The sequence below is a fragment of the Orycteropus afer genome, unplaced genomic scaffold (assembly GCF_000298275.1).
Source record: "Orycteropus afer afer isolate SDZICR_OR568_19922 unplaced genomic scaffold, OryAfe1.0 scaffold00134, whole genome shotgun sequence".
NCBI lineage: Eukaryota > Metazoa > Chordata > Mammalia > Tubulidentata > Orycteropodidae > Orycteropus > Orycteropus afer.
In genome coordinates, this window is record NW_006921721.1 from 2,129,619 (window position 1) to 2,141,297 (window position 11,679).

Here is an 11,679-nt window from a genome sequence, read left to right on the forward strand (position 1 = left end):
GAAGATTGAAGAATACAGTCTGCAGTATGGATTACATCTCAATATAAAGAAAACAAAAATCCTCACAACTAGACCAATAAGCAGCATCAGAATAAATGGAGAAAAGATTGAGGTTGTCGAAGAATTCACATTGCTTGGTTCTACAATTGACACCAATGGAAGCAGCAGTCAGGACAATGCATAGCACTGGGTAAGTCGGCTGTGAAGGAACTCGCTCAAGTGCTGAGGAGCAAGGATGTCTCCTATAGGACTAAGGTGCACCTGACACAAGCCATAATATTTTCAATTGCCTTGTATGCTTGTGAGAGCTGGACAATGAATAAGGAAAACCAAGGAAGATTTGATGCTTTTGAATTGTGGTGCTGGCGAAAAATGCTGAACGTACCATTGATTGCTAAAAGAACTAACAGATCTGTCCTGGAGGAAGTGCAACCAAGATGCTCCTTGGAAGTGAGAATGGCCAGATTTTGTCTCACATACTTTGGTCATGTTGTCACAAGGGACCATTCCCTGGAGAAGGATGCCATGCTTGGTAAGGTGGAGGATCGACGAAAGAGGGGAGGGCCTTTAACAAGATGGATTGACACAGTGGCTGCAACAATGGGCTCAAGTATAGCAAGATTCATGGAGCTGGTGCAGGATCGGGTGGTGTTTTGTTCTGCTATGCATGGGGTCACTATGGGTCAGAAACGACTCAATGGCACCTAACAACAACCATAAAACAAAAACTAAACCCACTGCCAATGAGTCACTTCCAACTCATAGTGATTACCATTGGATTTCCAAGGCTGTCAATCTTTATGAAAATAGATTGTTCCATCTTCCTCCTGTGGAGGAGCTCATGAGTTTGAACCACTGGCCTTCTGGTTACCATCCAACTGCCTTACCCACTATGCCACCAGAGCTCCAAATAACCCAGCAATTCCACTTCTGGATAGATACCTAGAAGACTTGAAAGTAGAAACTCCAACAGAGATTTTTATACCAATGTTCATTGCAGTACTTTTCACTATAGCCAAAAGATAGAAACAACCTAAATGCTCAACAGGTGAATGGATAAACAAAATGTACATACATCCAATGGAACACTACATAGCCAGTAGAGTAAACAAAGTCTTGATACATGCTATAACGCAGATGCAGCTGGCAGACAAGCTGAGTTAAACAAGTCATTCACAAAAGACAACTATTGTATGATATCACTTGCCTAAAAAGACAAGAAAAGGCAAATGTATAGACAGCAAAGTTTACTAGTGGTTATTACCAGAGTTTGGAGGGAGGAGGAAAGTGGGAATGGTTAACAGTGATGGAAATTTGCATTAATTAAGGGTAGGGTTTTACATGCAATTATTATAATTGATGTCAATAAGTTGTACACTTGTAAAAAGTTTACTTACCAAAAGTTGTGTGATAGATATATTTATAACAACAACAACAAAAAAACAAAAAACAAAAAAAATCCTAACTACTATGACTGCTTATGTACAACCAAATATTTGGTTTCTTGGTTTGGAGGTTCAGGGTCATGGTTTCATGGGACATTCCAGTTAATGTTTTTACTGCATTTAACTCCAGTTAATGTGTTTACTGCTTTTTTCTACCTCTTAATTCATTGCGTACTGCTTTGGGTCCTAAATGCTTGCAAGCAATCATTGAAGGACAAAAATTTGTCTCTATTCACCTAAAACAACAGAGGAAGAAGGAATGTCAAGTATAGGAGGAGGATACGGAGCATGTAGCTAATTTCTGCCATAAACAACTGCCTCCTTTGCCATAAGACCAGAACTGGATGGTGCCCAGTGACCACAACTGAATATTTTGATAAAAGATTTACAGGAGAATCAAATGGAGAAAATGGGAGGTAGAGACACTCTTCCCAATCCCTCTACAAAAAGAACCAGAGAAACCAAGTGAAACAGATAAAAATAATGATCTGGAAATCCTGAGCATTGACTGAGATGATAAGAATTATATTGAGTGCTGCTTTGGAAAGGGAGACAGAGTAAGGACTGAGGAGAGAGAAGAAACCAAGTCCTGATGTAACGTGGCCATTTTAAGGCACAGAAGCATCATATGGGGACAAGGAGAAACCAACTTCACAGAGTCCACATGGTAATTAAGACAGTGTAGACAGATCTGGCAAAAATCCAGGAGGGCACTGACGATCCACTAGTCAGCCATATCTACTGCACTGACTACCTCACCTAAAATGCAAACACCACTGAATCAATGACAGATGATTGTGAACAACACCTGCCCACCTCACCTGGAGCTCATCTTCACAACATGGTTTCACCCATGATTTGGGTGAAAGTTTACAGAGCAAATTCACTTTCCATACAGCAGTTCACATACACTTTGTCTCATGACATTGACCACAATTTACCACAATGCAACAGCTCCCCTCCAACTTCCTCCCCATAGTTACCTATTCCCTGTGTCCATCCCTCCATGCACTCCTGTCCCTTGAGCTATCTCCCTGTGCATAAACAGCCCTTCTTTCTCCCGTGATTGTTCTCTCCAAGGAGTGTACCTACCTCAGGTAAATGTTCAACTCATACTCCTGTCTTTTGTTTGGCCAGAAGCCACAGGTGTGGGTTTAATTCCAGACCTGAAGGGCAGCTAGGGGCCATAGTCTCAGTGATTCCACCAGTCTCTATCAGACCAACTAACCTGGTCCCCCCCTTTTTTTTTTCCAAATGCTTTTGAGTTTTTTTCCACATTGTTCTCCCTCTCTATCCAGGATCTCCTACATAAATCCCCCTCCAAGTGGTTGACAGTGGTAGTTGGGCACCATCTAGTTCTTCTGGTCTCATAGTTGTATAAGCTGTGGATCGCATGGTGTTCCAGTCACTAGGACTAATTATTTCCATGAATCTGTGGTTTTCTTCATTCTTCTTTGCTCTGGATGAGGAGAGACCCATCATTGCCTCTAGATGGCTGCTTGCAAGCTTTTAAGATCCCAGACATTACTCGCCAAAGTAGAAGGTGGAACAATGTTTTGTGTAGTATGTTATGCCAATTGTGCTTGAGGTCCCCTGTGACTATGATCCCAAGCCCACAGGTTCAACTACTCACTCTCTCTGGGTAGCTTGCTGTGACCAAGTGACTACAACCTTGTCCTTTGTCAGCTCTACTATACTCCTGGGAATTCTTACAGAACATCCAAATACTCTTGTAGAACCATCATCTGCCAATCCTATACATGGTGTTGGGTGCACTCCCTGCTACATAGACATACCTAATAGTTCAGCCTGTCCATCCATCTACCCATGTTTGCCTTCACTGACAGTGCAATAATATATGTGCAAAAGCATTCATCTTTGTTTTCTGCACCTCCCATGTACTTCTCTATGCCACCAAAAAATAGCATGTGTCTTACTGGAATTCCAGAACAAGGGGAAGCAAAAGGAAAACCACAGAGAAAATTGTCAAAGACTTGCTAGCCAAAAACTTCCTCAACATCATGAAAGATGAAAAGATATCTATTCAAGAAGCTCAATGAACCCCATACAGGATAGATCCTGAGTAGTGACTGGGGTCTTAAAAGCTTTTGAGCAGCCAACTAACATGTAAGTATTGGTCTCCTCTCATCTGAAGTAAAGAAGAGTGAAGAAAATCAAAGGTGTCTGGAAACAATTAGTCAAAGGATAAGATGAACCACAAGGACCTCAGCCTTCATGACCCCAAGACCAGAAGAACTACATGGTACCCAAATACCAATGCCAATCATTCTGAAAGGAGTCAAACTTGGAGAACCTATATAGTGTGGGAGGAGAAATGTGGGAAAAAAAATTAAAAAATACAAAAATGACCAGAATTTCTGGTTGGATAGAGACTGGTAGAACCCCCAAAACTAACCCTGGGTTACCCTTCAGGCCTAGAAATGGACTTACTTCAGTGGACTGACCCTTAGACCAACAGGAGAAAGACCAATATGGAGAACACCTATCCCAGGGTGATGCACTCACCTACTCTAGGGAAAAGCACCTGTTAAATCGATCAGCCATGAGATACCAGAGAGGCAGCATTCACATAGAGTAGGAAAACTGAACAGACTGGCATGCGTAGTTAAGAAGAGCACAGGGGATAGTCACAGGGAGGGGAGGGGAGGAAAGTTTTTTATGGTTGGGGATGGTAATCGGGGCTGTGAAATCAAATGTTCACGAACTATTGAATGTAAAACAAATTTGCTTTGTAAATTTGCACCCAAAACACACACATACACAAAAAGACATGTCATGAGCAAACTTTCCAAAACTAAGGAGAAAGAAAGAATCTTGAGGGCAGCTCAGGAAAATTGTTACTTACAAAGGTTGTTGTTGTTAAGTGCCGTCGAGTCGTTTCCGACTCAGCGACCCCATGCACAGCAGAAGAAAACACTGCCCGATCCCGCACCAGCCCCACAATCCCAGCTATACTTGAGCCCATCATTGCAGCCACCGTGTCAATCCATCTCGTTGAAGGCCTCCCCCTCTTTCGTTGACCCTCCACCCTACCAAGCATGACATCCTTCTCAAAGGATCTTACAAAGGTACTAAGTTCCAATTTCTTTGCAGAAATCATGTAGGCAAGAAAGCAATGGGATGACATATATAAAACCTTGAAGGAAAAATTGCTAACCAAGAATTATATATCTAGAAACTGTCACTCAAATATGATGGTGAAAAAACATTTCCAGACAAACAGAAATTAAGGGAACTTGTAGAAACCAGGCCAACCTTATAAGAAATGCTAAAGAGATTTATTTGGACAGAAACCAACAATGGAAGACAACAATTTAAGATTAAGACACATGACAGACAACAACAACACCCAGAAACAAGCTCAGAAAAAGAATTCTCAAAACTAAAATAAGCTTACAAAGTGGAAAATAGAGAACCAGAGGCATCAATCTGTAAATGACAACCTCAAAGCAAATACAGGGAATAAATGATATAATTACAGAGCTTCCAAAGGGAAAAGAAGTCAGAATGATATCGATATACAAGACACTGTTCCAAACTTAGGAAGATAATAATGTACTACAGGGTAAACACAAAGAAAATGAATAAGCCTTCTAACCAAAACAAGAAAGAAGAAAATCATAAGGACATGTTGCTGTTGTTGTCTTTTTTGTTCTTGTTGTTGTTGTTAGGTGCCATTGAGTCGTTTCTAACTCATAGCAACCCTACATACAACAGAACAAAACACTGCCTGTTCCTGTGCCAGCCCCATGATTTTTGCTATACCTGAGCCCATCATTGTAGCCACTATATCAATCCATCTTGTTGAGGGCCTTCCCCTTTTTCATTGACCACGCATTAATAGCCTTCTCCAGGAAATGGTTCCTTCTGACAACATGACCAAAGTAGGTGAGACGAAGTCTGGCCATTCCCTTTTCCAAGGAGCATTCCAGCTGCACTTCCTCAAGGACAGATTTGGTAGTTCTTTTAGCATACCATGACACTTTCAGTATTCTTCGGCAACACCACAACTCAAAAGCATCAACTCTTCTTCAGTCTTCTTTATTCGTTGTCTAGCTGTCATGTGCATATGAGTCAACTGAAAATACCACGGATTGGGTTAGTCACATCTTAGCCTTCGAGGAGATATGTTTTCTCTTCAGCACTTGAAAGAGGTCCTTTCCAGCTGATTTGTCCAGTGCTATACATTGTCTGATGTCCTGAGTGCTGCTTCCATTGGTATCAGTTGTAGAATCAAGCAATGTGAAATTTTTGACAACTTCAATCTTTTCTCAATTTATCGTGATGCTGCTTGTTGGTCCAGTTGAGATAATTTTTGTTTTCTTTATATTGAGATGTAATCCACACTGCAGACTGTAGTCTTCTATCTTAATGAGGAAATTCTTCAAGTCATCTTCACTTTCAGCAAGCAAAGTTGTGTCATCTGCATATCACAAGTTGTTAATGAATCTTCCCCTAATTCTGATGCCAAGTTCTTCTTCATATAGTCCAGTTTCTCAGATTATTTGCTCAGCATACAGATTGAATAAGTATGGTGAAAAGATACAACTTTGATGTTCCCTTCCTGATTTTAAATTATTTAGTATCCCCTTGTTCTGTTTGAATAACAGCCTCCTGGTCTAGGTACAGGTTCCTCATGAGTACAATTAAGTGTTCTGGAATTTCCATTCTTCTCAATGTTATCCATAATTTGTTATGATCCACACAATAAAATGCTTTTGCAATCAGTAAAACACAAGTAAACATCTTTCTGATATTCTTTGTTTCAGCCAAGATTCATCTGCCATCAGCAATGATATCCCTTTTTCCACATCCTCTTCTGAATCCTGCTTGCAGTTCTGGAAGTTCTCTGTCAGTATACTGTTGCAACCAGTTTTGAATTATCATCAGTAAGATTTTACTTACATGAGATATTAATGATATTGTTCAATAATTTCCACATTCTGTGGGATCACCATTCTTTGGAATGGGTACAAATACTGATTTTTCAAGTCATTTGGCCAGGTCTTCCACATTTCTTGGCATAGCCAAGTGAGTGCCTCCAGTGCAGCATCTGTTTGTTGAAACATCTCAATGAGTATTCTGTCAATTCCTGGAGCCTTGTTTTTTGCCACTTTCTTCAGTTCAACTTCTTTCTTCAATACCATTAGTTCTTGATCATATGCCACTTCCTCAAATGGATGAACATCAACCAAGTCTTTTAGGTAAAGTGACTCTGTGTATTCCTTCCATCTTCTTTTGATGTTTCCTGCATCATTCAATATACTGCCTATAGAATCTTTCAATACTGCAACTTGAGGCTTAAATTTTTTCTTCATTTCTTTCACCTTTAGAAATGCTGAATGTGTTCTTCACTTTTGGCTTTCCAACTTCATGTCTTTGCACATTTTATTATAATCATTTTCTTCTCAAGCTGTTCTTTGAAATCTTCTGTTCAGCTCTTTTATTTTGTCATTTCTTCCATCTGCTTTAGCTACTCTCTGTTCGAGAGTAAATTTCAGAATCTCTGCTGACATCCATTTTGGTCCTAGTAAAACAGGACATAGTGAATACAAAATCAATAACAATGAAGAAAAGAGAAGGAAAACCTGATAACAAAATGAACTCTGCACAGATAAATATTCAGAATTAGGAACCATTGACACCACAATAGAAAACACACACACAAAAAGAATGACAGCAGTAAATTCATAACTATCATTAAGCTGAATATGAATGGATTAAATGCACCAGTCAAAAGAAAGAGAGTGGCAGATTTGGTAAAATAAATAAATAAAATAATAATAATAAATAAGACCCATTAGTATACTACCTACAACAGACTCATTTTAGACACATAGATAAAAATAAATTAAAAATCAAAGAATGGAAAAAGACATATCAAGCAAATGACAACCAAAAAGGAGCATGAGTGGCAATATTAATTTCTGATTAAAATTTTCTAGGTTTTCTAGGTGAAAACCAGCATAAAGGATGAGGAAGGACATTATATAACTATAAAATGGTCAATCCACCAAAATGACATAACCACAATAAATATCTATGCACCCAATCAAATTGCTCCAAAAAGCATAAAGCAAACATTAACCAAATTGAAAGGAGAAACTGGCAATTGTCCAATAGTAGTAGGGGGTTTTAACATACCACTTTCAAAGAAGAGTAGAACTAGAAAGAAACTCAGAAAAGATACAGCAGACTCAACAACATAATCAACCAACTCACACAGACATATACAGAAGAGTCTATCCAGTAAAACAAAAACAAAAACAAAAACATTCTTTTCCAGTACACATGGATCATTCTCCGGAATAGACCATATATTAGGCCACAAAACAAGTCTCAATAAATTTTAAAACATTGAAATACTACAAAGCATCTTCTTGGATCACAATGCTATAAAATTAGAAATCAATAGCAGAAAAATCAGGGAAAAAATATTAAATACATGGAAACTGAATAACATCCTGCTCAAAAACCACTGAGTAACAGAAGAAATAAAATAAAAATAAAAATTGTCTAGAAATAAATTAGAATGGAAATATCACCTACCTAATCTTTCAGACACAACTAAAATAATACTCAGAGGTCAGTTTATAGCAATAAATGCACACATCAAAAAAGAAGAAAGAACCAAAATCAAGAATTTAGCCCAACAACTCCAATGATTTGAAAAAGAGCAACAAAAGAAATCTATAATCTCCAAAAGAAAGGAAATAATAGAGATTAGAGCAGAAGTAAAAGACACAGAAGAACAATGGAAAAAATCAACAAGATTAGAAGCTGGTTCTTCAAAAGTATTACAAAATTCAGAAACTACTGACAAATTGAATGAAAGAAAAAGGGAAGATACATATAACACAGATAAGAAATGAAATGAGTGCTATTACAACAGAACAAATTGAAATGAAAAGGATAATAACAGAATACTATGAAGAACTGTATTTCAACAAAATTGAAAACCTAGAAGATACGGACAGATTTCTAGAAACACAGGACCTACATAAACAAACACAGACTGAAGTAAATATATATAGATCTTAGCAAAAAGACAGACCCTAACAAAAGGAGCTCTGGTAGTGTAGTGCCTGAGGCACTTGATTGCTAACTAGAAGGCTGGCTGTTCAAACCCACCAGCCACTCCTTGGATGGAAGGTTGGACAATCTACTTCTGTAGTGATACTGCCTTGGAAACCCAAAGAGGCTCTCTATGAGTCAGATCTGACTTGACAGCAGTGAGTTTGGTTTTGGTTTGATGTAACAAAAGAAGTTGGACTGGTAATAACAAAATTACCAACACAAACATTTTCTGACCCAGATGGCTTCACTGAAGAATCTTACCAAACATTCAGAGAAGAGCTGACACCAATTCTGCTCAAATTATTCCACAACATAGTAAAGGAGTAACACTCCCTCATTCATTTAATCAAGCAAGCATTATCCTGACACCAAAACCAGATGAAGACACCACTGAAAAAGAAAATTACAGACCAATATCCCTCACGGATATAGATGCAAAAATCTTCAACAAAATCCTAACCCATAGAATCTAATACTGTATCAAAAAATAATACACAATGACCAAGTGAGATTCATAGCAGGTATGCAAGGATGGTTCAACATTAGAAAATCAATCAAAGTAATCCATCACATAGATACAACAAAGGAAAAGACCACATGATCATACCAATCAATGCAGAAGGTATTTGATAAAATCCAGTACCTATTCCTGACCAAAAAAAAAAGTCTCTCAGTAATATAGAAATTGAAGGGAAACTCTGAAACATAATAAACAAAACACCCAAAATTATTCTCAACAAAGAGAGGCTGAAGACTGAAAGCACTTCCCTTGCAAGTGGGAACTAGCAAGGATGCTTTCTATCACCACTGTATTCAACATTGTATTGGGAGTCCTAGCCAGGAGAATAAGTCAAGGAAGAGAAATTAAAAGCATCCAAATTGACAAGGAAGAAAGAAAACTATCTCTATTTGTAGATGATATGATCCTATACATCAAAAAACCAAGAGACTCAGGAAGAACACTACAAATTGAAAGATGGAGCAAAACGTCAGGAAACAAGATCAACATACAGAAAGTTAGTTGGATTTCTCTATATCAATAAAGAGATCTCTGAAAAGGAAATAAGGAAAACAATACTATTTACAATAAACAAGAAAGAAAGAAAAAAAAAGTCACTGCTGCCCAGTTGATTGCAACTCATAGAGACCCCTCCTTGGGTTTCTGAGGCACTCTCTATGGAAGTAGATTGCCCAATCTTCCTTCAGAGGAGTGGCTACCAAAAAGATAAATACTTAAGAGTAAATCACTAAAGACACAAAAGAACTGCATAAAGAAAACTGCAAAACACTACTGCAAGAAAATACAAGAGACCTACATAAAAGGAAGAACGTACCATGCTCAAGGATAGGAAGACTGCCTACTGTGAAAATGTAAATATTACCCAATGCAGTCTATGAATTCAATGCAATCCTGATCCAGACTCCATCAGCATTTTGTAAGTCCATAGAAAAACCAATCACTAATTTTATATGGCAAAGAAAGAGACTTTGGACAAGCAAAGTACTACTGAAGAAGAAAAACAAAATAGGAAGTCTCACACTCCCCATTCTCAAAACCTACCGTACAGCCACTGCAGTTAAAATAACCTGTTACTGGTTCAATGACAAACACATACAGCAATGGAACAGAATTGAGAATCCAGAAATGAATCCATCCACCTATGGGCAACTGTTCTCTGGCAAAGGGCTGAAACTCATTCAATGGGGAAGAGATAGTTTCTTTAACATATGGTGGTGGCAAAACTGGATATCCAGAGTTCTGGTAAGAAGGCAGACTAGGCAGAAAGACTGCACAGACCCTCTTCAACAAAGAAAAGGGAAACCAGTTAACACAGACACAGAAGATAATCCTGGACCCCTGAGCCTTAAAGGGAAGGATATAGAAGTGGACTAAACCTCAACTAGCAGAAGAAGTTGCATGAGAATACCAAAAAAGGAGACAGACGGGGCTGAGTTCTGGCAGCGCTCCTGAGCAATCCTGATGGCACGACACAGACAGCTTGGAGATTCTCGAGTGGTGGTAGGACCTAAGAATTAACCAAAAAATCAGCCCTGCTAGCCAGGGACTGCACAGAGGACTGCTCTGGTGGCTGGGGAATAAATGGAGAAGGTGAAGAGAAAGCTGCGCTGAGCTGTAGACTTTTGCCCATCCGGAGGATGCTGCCATTTTGAATGTTACAAGGGGCTGGACATTTTGAATATTTAAAGAGACAGTGCTCTTCGAGACTCCAGGGGCTTAAGAAGAGGTTCTGCTTTCCAGCAACCCCAAGGACATTCTGGACCTGCAAGACTGAAAAGGTGTGACATTCCTCTTGTTACTCTTATACCCCACACCCGATTGGTGAATGGAGGTGCAGCCATCCCCCACTCCCACCTACCTTCTGGGTCCATAGGAACTCCATCACAGTCTGTGTGCTCAGATGGAGCTTGGGTGTGCTGCCCTGTCCTCTACCGATTTTGTTTTGTTTTGTTTTATTTTTCCTTTCTTTTTTTCTGGTGATTCGTTTGCTTGTATTTGTCTGTTTTACAACAACAATTATTATTAATACTTTTGTCCTTTTTACTATTATTCTTCTCCTCCCAAGTCCTAGTTTTCAGCTGTTTTTCTTTTCTCTTTCCTGGTTGAATTTTTTTTTTAATTTAATTTTTTTTTTTTCTATTTTCTCCCTTTTTTCTCATGGTTAACCCCACTCCTTGCTTTTCTTTTTGAATTTTTCCCACTTTTTTTCTTCATTATCTTCCTTCTCTACCTTTTTTCTCTTAGTGCACTATCCCCAGATATTGCAGGTTTTCTTGTTTTTTCTTCTTCTTTTTCCCATTTTTCTTTTTTTGATTATTGTTCCTGTGTGATTACATGGTGTGTTCTTTGTCCAGGTGCTTTTAGTTTTTTGATCATTTTTCACTTGTAATTTTTGTCTAACTGAGTGGGAGACAACAACAGTCCCCATAAAACACAACTACACCCACACCTCCTACAACTTCATTTACTGAGTGAAAGCCACCACCTCCTTCTCCACCAATGGGCCAATGATAAAAAACCACCAAAAAGAGCCTGAATCACCCTTGGCTGCTCTTCACAAACAGTTAACAGAGATCTAAATACAACAACTTCACCATGCCTCAGAGACAACAGACA